A 13,482-nucleotide genomic window follows, 5' to 3' on the forward strand; every position below is an offset into this window, starting at 1 on the left:
ATCTTTGTGTGCCGGATTCTTTTCAAAACTTGGACTTATTTTCTCCGAGCACCTATTTTTTTCTTCCTATCAGTTGAGCCAGGCTTTTCTACTATACTGAGCCACGTTGCAGTGACTCCTTGCTCTGCTCCTTACTGAGGGGTGAATCTCCAGCCATAACGAAAAAAAATGGGGAAGAAAAAACTCACCCGTCTCTTACGCCGACCACATTTTAAAGGAAGAGCTCCGTTTCATGGGCGCCGCCATCTTGGATCTGAGTGCGCATGGGTCGCCCAGTCACTTCCTGGTCGCACTGCGCACGTCACCAGGGTCCGCGCGTCACTTACGGTCGGCGCTTCCTGCTTCCCTCCAGCGTGCTTGCACAGCAGGGACAAGCCTTACAGCGGCCGCAGTGAGTGCGCACATCTCTGGAGCGACGCTGGGCCGAGCTCCTGCTCCAGGCCCGCGCCTCACCGCCGCAGAGATCTGAGACCGAAGGGGGGGTGCATCCAGGCCTGAGCACTGGCTTCTGGTAAGTACCAGGCTTCCACACCGGGTCAGACCTGGGACAGCAATGGGTTGTACATACCAGGACAGAAAAACCAAACTGATGCGGAAGAGAGGTACTGCCTTTTTATCAGTGGGTTTCCTGTCCTGATGTGAGCGGAACCTATCTCTCAGGTGGTGCTGTCATGGGCGGAAGGGAAAAGTCAGGATTATATCACCATTCAAGCAGGGCTGTGGAGTCGGAGTCAGAGTTGGAGTTCATTTTGGTAGAGTCGGTATAAAATGGACAGACTCCGACTCCTAAAATATATAATAAATTGGGTACAGTAGTTCAATGCAGAATGTGCTGAATATTTTTTCATAGGAATTTGGAAAAGTTATGAAATGTCCTATAAATGGCTGTTCTATTCCTATTCTAAGGCTACATTCACACACACAGCGTTTTTACTGTGTTTTTTTGAGGATACGTTTTTCAACTACAAAAGCAGATCAGCTTCTTAAAAAACTGCATCACCTGAAAGGTTTTTGAGCTCATAGATAATGTTTTCAATAGCAAAAGCAGATTAGAAAAACGCCACAAACGGACATGCTCATTCTTTGTGAGGATCCGTTTTTGAGCCCAAAAACGGATCCTCACAAAACGATGTGTCTGAATGTCCTATCTTGAAACCCATTGCCTTTGCTGGGATGCCCAGAGTCACTGCATTTCACTAAACTATTTTGCCATCAATGTTCGATATGTTTGTGACAACAAAAATTGTTAGCAAGACACTGGCAGTAACAGATACTAAAGCTCATCACACCAGTTAGTTTCTCCAGGCCTTAGTGGAAAAAGTTCTGCAAGATTAGGAACGCAAAAAAGAACAGGTTCTTGCTATTGTAACGGACAATGCTTCAAACATAAGTACAATTAAACTGATGAATGAGCGTTATGAACAACAGCTAGAAAGAAATTTAGGATTCAGTATGTTTGAGATGGAGCCACAGCGCTGTTCATGTAACTGAGGAACAAACAGATATTACAACAGAAGAACAGCAGAATGATACTTTAGGATTAGATGATTTTGTTGAAGCTGCTTCAAAACACTTTCATATTCATCACATGCGCTGTGTTGTGCACACGCTGCAGCTGGCAATAAGAGATAGTCTGCAAGAGGGACATGCTGTAAATCTGATTGGAAAAGTGAGGAAATTGGTTATTGCCGCCAGAACCCCTAAAATTGATTCCATCTTGAAGAGACGTGCTTGGAAAAGGGCAATTGTCGATCAAGTCACTCGGTGGGGCAGCACTTATTTAATGATTAATAATAATAGTATTTATTCATTTATATAGTGCTATTAATTCTACAGCACTTTACATATGATTGAGCAATTGCTTGAACTAAAACAGTTTCTTATAGATATGGCGAACCCTAAGGTAGCCCTAAATGAAAGTCAATGGACACAGGTAGCTGAATTGAAGGAATTGCTTAATCACGCATTTACCGTCACTGATAAATTACAAGCTGAGGAAGTTCTGTGAAAGAGCTTGCTATTTTACCTGTCCCAAAGAGGTTTAATCGCAGATGGCATTTCTGCTTCAATGAAACAGAGAGAGACACAGCTATTGGAAAATAAAATTCTTCTGCAGCAGTGTATGTGGACCCAAGTCATCGTATACTGCTTGATGATCAACAGCTTACTAAAGGAAAAGCAGCTCTGACTGAGGTAGCAGTTAGGATAAGTGGCCTACAGGACTGCCACATGCAAGAGGACTTGGGTCCTGACAGTGCTACTGCTGCCATATCTTCATCCTCATCAGATGAGGAGTTTAACTTTGACAAGTATTTGGATGACATGGAGCAGGCAAAGCGTTGCCACAAGGAAAAATCGTTCATCAAAACTGACTGTGCATGAGGCAATTCCTTTATACCCGGAAAGTGTTAGAGATGTTGCCCATGTGGTCATCTATGAAGGTGGATCTGATTGAGGCAATTCTATTTCTTAGAACAAATTTATAGACTCACTGTACAAATGTTATATAGTATGTTTTTGTTGAATACTGTTTTTTGCCACTTACATAGTTTATTACATAGTGTTTGTATATAATATATTACATATATTACAATTTATTACAGTTTTTGTATTCTAAAGTTGTATTCCAATAAATATATTTTATGTTCTATCTAAATATCTTGATTATTGTATCATAAAACTGATTAAATGTCTGATGTTCACATTGTACTACAATACATTTTTCACTTAAATATAAGCAATATCTGTGGGAGTCTGAGTCGGTGCAAGGGAAATTGAGGAGTCGGAGTCGTAGGTTTGGCCTACCGACTCCATAGCCCTGCTTTCAAGGACACCGTCTGGTATCATACCGAAAAATTGAAGGATACATTGGATGGCTTGGAGGTGGGGGAGGAAAGGCCAAAAGGTGACTAAAAGGAACCAAGTTGGGCGAGGAGGAAATAACCAATTTTGAGTGGAACTTCTTTATTCTATGTCATTACCATGTTCATAAGGGTTAAATAGAGGGGGGAACGATAAGAATGTTCGGTTAACCCCTTAACGACCGCGGGCAGTAAAACTACGTCCTAGCGGTCATAACATTACTGCTCGCGGTCTGCTGGCAGCAGCACATCTCAGCTGATTTTCACAGCTGAGATGTGTGCCTGCTAGGCACGAGCAGAATCGTTATCTGCTCGTGCCGTTTAACCCCTGAAGTGGCGCTGTCAATATGTGAAAGCGCCATTATAAACGCGATCGCGGTAAAGTTTTACTTACCGCCCGATACCGGAAGTCACGTGACATGATCACGTGACTTCCGGTGGTTGTCATGGTAGCACAGGGTCATGTGATGACTCCTGTGCTAGACATGAACTACTTTCACTTTCCATGGAGGCCAGGGAAGCAGGAAGTGCTGTTTACAGATGTGTAGCTGTGATCAGCAGATAGTGCAGAGCGATCGAATTGCTGATCGCAATAGCCCCCTAGGGGGACTAGTAAAATAAAAAAAATTAAAAAAAGTAAAAGAAAAGTTTTAAAAAATTAAAAAAAAAAAAAAACAAAACATAAAAAGTTCAAATCACCCCCCCTTTCGCCCCATTGAAAATTAAAGGGTTAAAAAAATAAAAAATATACACACATTTGGTATCGCCGCATTCAGAAACGCCCGATCAAAACATAAAATCAATTAACCTGATCAGTAAACGGCGTAGCGGCAAAAAAATTCCAAACGCCAAAATGGCGTTTTTGTCGCCACAACTTTTGCGCAAAATGCAATAACAGGCGATCAAAACGTAGCATCTGCGCAGAAATGGTACCGTTAAAAACGTCAGCTCGAGTCGCAAAAAATAAGCCGTCACGGCCATCGATCCCAAAAAATGAGAACACTACGGGTCACGGAATATGGCGTAAAACGTGCGCCACTTTTTTCAGACAAACTTCCCAATTTTTTTTAACCCCCTTATATAAAAGTAAACTTATACATGTTTGGTGTCTACGAACTCGCACTGACCTGAGGCATCACACCCACACATCAGTTTTACCATACAGTGAACACAGTGAATAAAATCTCAAAACCAATAGTGCTATCGCACTTTTTTTGCAATTTTTCTGCATTTGGAATTTTTTTGACATTTTACAGTACACTATATGGTAAAACCTATGGTTTCATTGAAAAGTACAGCTCGTTACGCACAAAATGAGTCCTCACATGACCATATTGACGCAAAAATAAAAAAGTTACGTCTCTCAGAAAAAGAATGGCGAAAAAAAAACGGAAAGTGAAAAATCGGCCGGTCGTGAAGGGGTTAAGCGGTCGCTGCCTTCCTTTGCTTTACCTTACGGTTATGGAAGCTAAAAATTGTTATGGAATCTGTGATGATCAAACAGGACATTGTAATGTTTTTTTAATTGAATTTCAATGCTGAATTCGTTTATGCCATTGTTCGATGTTATTGAAAAATTTGAATAAAAATATAGTTAAAAAAAAAAAAAAGTGTCGTTTAAAGTTTGCCACAAGCCACCTGGGAGACACACCAAGCATGTGGAAGAAGGTGCTCTGGTCAGATGAAACCAAAATCGAACTATTTGGGCACAATGCCAAACAATATGTTTGGCGTAAAAGCAACACAGCTCATCACCCTCAACACACCATCCTCATTGTCAAACATGGTGGTGGCAGCATCATGGTTTGGGCCTGCTTTTCTTCAGCAGGGACAGGGAAGATGGTTAAAATTGATGGGAAGACGGATGGAGCCAAATACAGGACCATTCTTGAAGAGAACCTGTTGGAGTGTGCAAAAGACCTGAGACTGGGATGGAGATTTGTCCAACAAGACAATGATCTCAAACAAAGCAAAATCTACAATGGAATGGTTCACAAATAAACATATCCAGGTGTTAAGGTGGTGTCACACACAGCGACAACGACGTCGCTGCTACGTCACCATTTTCTGTGACGTTGCAGTGATGTCCCGTCGCTGTCGCTGTGTGTGACATCCAGCAACGAGCTGGTCCCTGCTGTGAGGTCGCCGCTCGTTGCTGAATGTCCAGCTTCATTTTTTGGTCGTCGCTCTCCCACTGTGACGCACAGATCGCTGTGTGTGACAGCGAGAGAGCGACGAAATGAAGCGAGCAGGGAGCAGGAGCCGGCATCTGGCAGCTGCGGTAAGCTGTAACCAAGGTAAACATCGGGTAACCAAGGTGGTTACCCGATATTTACCTTTGTTACCAGCCTTCGCTGCTCTCACGCTGCCAGCACCGGCTCCCTGCTCTCTGCATATGTAGCTGCTGTACACATCGTGTAATTAACCCGATGTGTACTGTAGCTAGGAGAGCAAGGAGCCAGCGCTCAGTGTGCGCGGCTCCCTGCTCTCTGCACATGTTGCAGCACAGCGACGCGTGTCGTTATGATCGCTGCTTCGGCTGCTGTGTTTGACAGCTAAGCAGCGATCATAACAGCGACTTACAAGGTCGCTGCTACGTCACAGAAAATGGTGACGTAACAGCGACGTCGTTGTCGCTGTCGTTTAGTGTGACCCCAGCTTTAGAATGGCGAAGTCAAAGTCCAGACCTGAATCTTATCAAGAATCTGTGGAAAGAGCTGAAAACGTACCCCAAGCGACTTGCAACTGTAATGGCAGCAAAAGGTGGTGCTACAAAGTATTAACTTAAAGGGGACGAATAATATTGCACGCCCCAATTTTCAGTTTATTATTTTTTATCAACGTTTAAAATAAGCAATAAATTTCGTTCAACTTCACAATTGTGTCCCACTTGTTGATTCTTCGCCATAAAATGTAAATATTTTATCTTTATTTTTGAAGTCTGAAATGTGGGAAAAGGTTGAAAAATTCAAAGGGGCTGAATACTTTCGCAAGATACCGTTTATGCTCCCAGCCTCTCCTGTGTTGTGTATGCCCCCAGGGTCTCCTGTGTGGTCTATATCCCCAACACTTCCTGTGAAATATATGCCCTCCAGCCCTTCCTGTAATATATATTCCCCCAGCCTCTCCTGTGACGTATATTCCCCAATCACCTCCAATAATGTTTATGTCTGCATACCCATATACGCGGTTTGGGGTGTTAATCTTACTGATGTATGAGCCCATCAGTACATCACATATGTTAATTAGGCTAGTGCCACACTGCATGTAGCCTCCACATTTAAAAGGGTTTTTCCATTAACAAACTTAATTTTAAGGCCCTGTGCGCACTAGAAAAAGGATTTTTCTCAAGAAATTTTTTGAGAGGCTGAAAGATTAGCGCACTTGTGTTACAAAAAACGCACCAATAACGCATAAGCGTTTTACCGCGTTTTTTCCCGCAGGTTGGTCCCTGCGTTTTTTTAGCATTAACTATGGCAAAAAACGCAGGTACCTGCAGAAAAGAAGTGACATGCTCATTCTTTTTCTCAAGAAATTCTGCAGAAAGAAAGAATGTTCTTGAGAAAAAAATGCAGTGTGCGCACAGCTATTTTTTTTCCATAGGTTTTGCTGGGGAATGTCTGCAGAAAGAGTACAACCATTTTCTCAAGAAATTTCTGCAGCAAAAATGCAAAAAAAAAAACGTGGGTAAAAAAGCAGTGTGCGCACAGGGCCTAAAGATGATTTTAATAAATAGATCTTGCAATAATAATTTCCACAATTGAATGTGTTAAAAAAAAAAAAAAAAAAAAAAAATCTTTCTGTGCGGAGATAATCATATGTGCCCCTATGTACTGTGTAATGGCCATGTCTGACCATACAGTGACATGGTCTGATCATACCACAGCTCCTGGGTGGGGAGGACGCGAAAAAGAATATATAGATAGCACAGCACAGGATCACACCTGATTATTTTTGTGAGGGAAAGCATTTTCCTGCCTGTTTTTTAAAAAAATGTTTTACCTCAAAGATATACCGTATTTTTCGGACTATAAGACGCACCGGACCATAAGACGCACCCTGGTTTTAGAGCAGGAAAATAGAAAAATAAAATTTTAAGCAAAAAATGGAGTCATGACACACTGTTATGGGGCGAGGATCTGCTGCTGACACTGTTATGGGGTAATGTCCCCAAATTCTCTACTAAGATACCCCATCCTGGTAATTATCCTCCTGCCTTGTATATACAGTATATACCCCCAATCTGCTCATATACTCCCATCCTGCTCATATACCCCCATCCTGCTCATATACCCCCATCCTGCTCATATACCCCCCTCCTGCTCATATACCCCCATCCTTGCTCATAATATACCCCCATCCTGCTCATAATATACCCCCATCCTGCTATACACCCCATCCTACTATACACCCCCATGCTGGTATAGGGCCCGCATCCTGTGGCACATAAAAAAAATAAACGTTCATACTCACCTTACCTCACCTCACTCCCCCTGCAGCATCGCTCCTCCCGTCTGTGTCAGCGGCAGCGCCGCTGAGTGGAGCCGTCCCCGTTCCCCTGCAGTACCGCAATGTCCACCTGGCTGTCGGCGGCTGCGTGTGGACACGTGTGCACAGCGATGACGTCATCGCTGTGCGCACCGCTAGTTTCCACTCAGCGGTTGCCGCACAGACAGGAGGACATCGCGGTGCTGCAGGGGAATGGGGACGGCTCCACTCAGCGGCCGCTGGCAGCCAGGAGGAGATTGCGGTACTGCAGGGGAACGGTGACGGGTGAGTGCACTGATTCACTGCACCCCGCGCTGATGATGATGCACGGGGGGCAGTGAATACAGCCGCACATGATCACTCCAGGCTGTAGTTGCCAGGGGGTGATGATGTGGGCTGGCTGTTTATCCCTCACCCATCATCCCGCCCACCTGTCAGCGCTGAGAGATGATGGGCGGGAGGACAGGCGTGCATATTAAATGAGCGGGTCCACGTGGTCATGGCAGGCACTGCTCATTCCACATTCCTCATTCCACGCAGCCCTACATTCAGACCGTAAGACGCACCCCAATCACATCAAATTGTGGAAATTACTATTATTCCAAGATCTATTGATTAAAATCAACTTTGTGGACTTCCTGTTCCTGCGCTGAGATGTGAGGAGGGTGAAGAAGCAGCTCCATACAGCCCCTGCAATATACAACGACTAACAGAAGCAAACAGCACCCTAGACCAACATAGAGAGACTGCACTGAATTACCAGCTGTTAGTGCATGGATCGTTATCGCCTCAGAAGTGAAGGAACACCATTCAAGCCCAGAGCAGAGCAGAGGGAGGAGGGGGTGAGTGCAGCCAGTGAGGAGGAAGGAGGGGGAGGAGGGAGAGGAACCACAAGGGCAGCTGCAGCAATGTGCAGGAGGCCAAGATAACAGAAGAATTCAGAGTATGCAGAGTGGTACAGAGACATTGGCCTTGGGGGAAAGATATGAGATTGATTACAAAAGGTTGGCAAAAGAAGTGGCAGATCATCTGACAGCACACATCAGAGAGGCAATAGCAACCTCAGTGAAGAAGGCTTTGGCTGCGCTGCAGGAGGATGTGGAGCACCATGATATGAGACTGACAGAGGTAGAGCAAAGAGTTTCTGATGCTGAAGAGAATCTGACAAGATTGGAGGGCAGATTTAAGGAGCTAAACACTAATGCTCAGCTTATGAAGGATAAAATAGAAGATCTTGAAAACAGATCGAGGAGGAATAATTTAAGGCTTGTGGGTCTGCCTGAGACAGTGACAACAAAATATTTGGACTCAATCTGTGAAAAAGAATTACCCCAGGCTTTAGGCTTACCACATAGCTGCCGTGTAGAAAGAGCGCACAGAGTGGGACCCATAAGGGAGCAAAGAGATGGTCACAGTAACAATGATAATACCTCCAAGCAAGGTGAAATGTCTAGAGCAAGACAGGTTATTATAAAATACCTGGAATACAAAGATAAAGAAGAAATTCTACGGGCCTTCAGGAATAGGAAACAGGCACTATGCATTCAGGGACACAAGATTCTATTATTTGGCGACTATTAGGCAGAAGTCACACGAAAAAGAAAAGCATTTAGCCATATCTGCACTGCCTTCTATCACAAAAACATTAAATTTCAGCTTTTATACCCAGCAATACTAAGAGTAAGAGGAGCAGATGGGGGTCACAAAGACTTTTCGGGATCCTTCAGAGGTGGAGCGAGAGATACTACAGGACGGGAGAAGACGGCGACAGGAGAAGAATGGAAAAAGGAGGGACTTTCACTGATCCGAAATATGCAGATCCTGCAAACATAACATCTGCAGTTAGACCCGACAATGAGCCAAAGTGGAGTCAATCGAGATCCAGACCAGCCAGTCCGAAGGAAAAGCGATAGATGGTGACTTCAGCTGGGAAAAGAGGAGGAAGAGGCAGCAGCTCATGAACAAGCAGGCAAGACAAGGACTTAATTTGGGACTGCTGAATGGAGCCGTATGGTGACAAATGTGCCTTAACTCTCTAAAGTCTCGCCTACCTCCTCTTCTCTATCTCTTTTTCTTTCGCTCCCTTTTTCTCTCTCTCTTTTTATGCTTATCACTTTTTTCCTTTTATCATTTACTAATGCTTTTTTTTTTTTTTCCTTCTTCTCTCGCTCTTTTTCTTCTCTTAATGACGGTTTTAGGAGCTTGATAAATTATAAAGGCTGTTTAGGGGCAAGGAGTTAAGAGCCAATAGAGGGGGAGAGGTGCCTTAGTGGGGTGGATTCATGGAGAGCTTGACTTTAAGCAGGGGTTTGAAAGGAGTCTCAATCATCTCAGAAAAAATGGAAGACGTTAATTGTATTTGTAAAGTTGGGGATGGGAGGGGTTATATACAGTTGGGGGAGGGGAGGGGAGGGGAAGAGAGTTTGGGAATCCATGCGACACGGCCTGAAAAAGGAACTGTTGATTTTGGGGATTATTGTTAAGCTCATTACGTGGAATGTTAAGGGACTCAGATCGCCGCACAAACGAAATATGATACTACGTCATCTCAAGAAGCTTAAGGTTGATATTGCTTTATTACAGGAGACGCACTTGCAAAAGGATGAGTTCTTCCGTATGAACAAGATGTGGGTGGGAAGGGTATATGGGTCGGCCTCAAAAGGTAGGAAAGCAGGGGTTCTTATTTTGATCAATAAAAACTTTGCACACGAGGTGGAAACACAAGATTCAGATGAAGAAGGAAGATACATACATATAAAGATTTCAGGTACTCAAGGCACTTTTAGTATCCACAATATATATGCACCCAATACGGAACAAAGGTTTTTTTAAAATATAGCTAGTAAGATTTTGCTGGATGGGGATATATGTAAATTGGTGGGGGGAGACTTCAATACAGTGGTTTCTCAGGAAGAAGACAGGAGGAGTCAGGGGAAGCAGGGAAGGAACACGGAGGGGTCGCTGAGAGCATTGTTAAATACAACTACACTACAGGATTGCTGGAGATTATATCACCCGCAAGAGAGAGAATTTACACACTATTCCCACCCACACGACTCTTGGTCAAGGATTGACCTTTGGCTGACAAGTGAGAATTTATTGCAGAGGGTAGAAGAGATAGTTATAGAGACTATGGTAATATCGGATCATTGCCCAGTGGTAGTCAGTATAGCTGACAAAGTTCAGAGAGGACAGGATTATATATGGCGCTTCCCCTCGTTCTTGACTTTGGACGAGAACTTCCATAGAATACTGAGAGAATGGTGGGTGGATTATACATTGACGAATCAGGAGCACAGTGGGGAAACACTATTGTATTGGGAGATGGCTAAGGCAGTTTTGAGAGGAAAAGTGATAGGATATACGACAAAGGCGAAACGACAGGCACAAGTAAAGTTTCAGGAGGCTAGCCGGGCAGTCAGGGAAGCATATACGGACGTCTTAGAAAAATCATCAAGGGTGACAAAAGCAAAGTGGGTGGAGGCGAAGGGCAATTTTGAGAACTGGGTAGAAAGGAAAGATGGTATGTACAGGACACAACAAGAGTTGAATCATTTCGGGAACAAGGCAGGGAAGTTATTGGCAAATCTGGCAATGGGACGACGACCGATGACACATATTATGACACTGAGAAATGCTGTGGGGAGTAAAACGACAGATCCCAAAGAGATAAAACGACATTCTTGGACACTTCTATGCAGGTTTATATAAAGAGGAGGGGTTAGATGATAGGAGAGAAGGAAAGGAGTGGTTAAAAGGAACAAAAATGCCTACGCTCACAGAGGAAAATTTACAGGCTCTGAATAAAGAGGTGACGGAGGAGGAGGTGCTATAGGTTATAGGAGAGTTAAAAACGACAAAGGCCCCGGGACCAGATGGCTTTAGCGGCAGTTTTTTTTAAAATTATGAAGGATCAAATCTCACCTATACTGACAGAGTTATTCAATAAGATAATGGACGGGGAAAGAATATCGGGTACACTTAATACAGCCTATATAAAGCTCATTCCTAAAGGAGGAAAGAATTTAGAAGACCCATCTAGTTATAGGCCCATCTCGCTGATTAATCAAGACCTAAAAATTTTAGCGAAGTTGATGGCAAATAGGTTAGCGGCAGTATTGCCAAAGATTATAGATCTCCCCAGGCTGGCTTTGTTAAAGGACGTTCAGTGGTGACAAACATTGGGAAAGTAATGCTAGCAATTGATGTAGTAAAGCAGACGAGAGAAGGGGGGGAGGGGAATCCAGCCTTGATCACCTTGGACGCGGAGAAAGCCTTTGACAATGTGAGGTGGTCATGGCTGGAACAGGTGTTAGATCACCTGGGCTTACACGGAGCTTTTAGGAATTTTGTGAGGGTCCTTTATGCAAATCCTCAGGCAAGAGTGAGTACCCCGGGATTTCTGTCAAAAACATTTTCTTTGATGAAGGGAACCAGGCAAGGATGCCCGATGTCACCACTATTGTTTAACTTGGCTATTGAACCACTGGCTAGACGTTTGAATGAGAGGGGGTGGTTTGAGGGGATCAAGGTAGGGAGGAAGTCATTGCACTCAGCCTTATTTGCTGACGATATAATCCTGTTCATGAGCAAACCTAAAACGCAATTGAGTAGAGTCATAGAACAAATTGAGGAGTTTGGGAGGTTAGCAGGGTTTAGACTTAACAAAAACAAATGTGAAATTCTCTTCTTGGACGGAAAGAGAGCGGAGGGGGAGAGGGGTGCATTATGTGACATTCCAATAGCTAGAAATACAATTAAATACTTGGGAGTACAGGTTGGGAGGGATACTAAGACCATATATTCATTAAATTATTCCCCTTTGATCGAGAAAATTGAACGTGAACTGCAAGGTTGGGCAAATTTGCCGTTGACTCTTCTGGGAAAAAATCATCTAATAAAAATGATGAGCTTTTCCAAGCTTCTCTATCCAATGCAGACAATCAAATTGCTTCTTAAACACTCAGATGTGAACAGATTGACAAAAGCATTCTCATGTTTTTTGTGGAAGGGATATAGGCCGAGGATTAGTGCCAAAAAGCTAATGTTATCAACAGAAAAAGGAGGGATCAGACTACCTAACATCAGGGGGTACAATTTGGCCTGTATCTTAAGACATGTAGTCGATTGGATTAGACGAACAAGTAGGCATTCTGACTGGGATATAGAGGCTGAATTTTGTAAACCTTGGGACCCGAGTTCAATCCTACATACCTCCATTCCAAATTTGCCGCCGAACATTAAACACTCACTGATTTGTAGAGACACAGTGATGACTTGGAAGGCGGTTAGGAAAAAGTTCGGGTTAGCCTGGAACATCTCCAAATTCCTTAATATATGGGCTTGTCCTGACTTTCCACAGGGAAGGGAAAAGTATCTCTTTAAAGAATGGAGGGAAAAAGGGATTGGAACTTTAAAAAACCTGATGCATGATACAGAACAGAGATGGATGATGTGTGAGGAGTTGAGAGCATGTATGACTTGCGCCCATTCCAGACTCTCCAGTTTGAACAGGTGAAACAAGGGATAATGAAGAAACTATACAACATAAATAACGAATATGAGGCAAATCAGATGGATGCGATCATATTAAGGGACATCCATGCCACAAATATATCAAGTCTTTATGGAAATATGAGAGAAGTGTTAGTCCCTAACATATCAGGAAGAATGTTGGAAGGGTGGGCAAAGCAGTTGGGAGATCAAGAAGTGGAGGAGAAGATTTTGAATGGTTGGATGGTGATGAGAAAGAAGATTGTGAATGAGAACTTAAGAGATACCCAATTCAGGATCATACATAGAGCTATCTATGGATTTAATATACTGAATGCAAGACATCCAGATAAGATGATGAGTTGTCCAAATTGTGGTACGGAAAAAACAGATCTATATCATGGGATATGGCAGTGCGAAAGGATTGAAAGATTTTGGAAACAAGTCCAAGGGGTAGTGAGGAAAATCTGGAATAGAAATGTAGAGTTAGATCCAATGGCCTGGTTATTTCACTATCAGCATCGGGAGGAGGGAGAGAAAGGGGGAGACAAGTTACCGAATCGTTTCCATGATATAGCAATGATAAGTAAAAGGGCTATTCTTCAGAAGTGGCTGGTGAAGGAAATACCAACAAAAGAAG

At 43.4% G+C, this 13,482-nt stretch overlaps 1 protein-coding gene across 1 annotated transcript in view; it reads right to left on the minus strand.

Moving 5' to 3' along the window:
• The window catches only part of C1H19orf44 (chromosome 1 C19orf44 homolog), a 91,882-nt gene that overhangs the window by 59,923 nt on the left and 18,477 nt on the right, over positions 1-13,482 (minus strand). The window lies entirely within an intron of this gene.

This window comes from Anomaloglossus baeobatrachus, chromosome 1 (genome assembly GCF_048569485.1).
Source record: "Anomaloglossus baeobatrachus isolate aAnoBae1 chromosome 1, aAnoBae1.hap1, whole genome shotgun sequence".
Classification (NCBI taxonomy): domain Eukaryota; kingdom Metazoa; phylum Chordata; class Amphibia; order Anura; family Aromobatidae; genus Anomaloglossus; species Anomaloglossus baeobatrachus.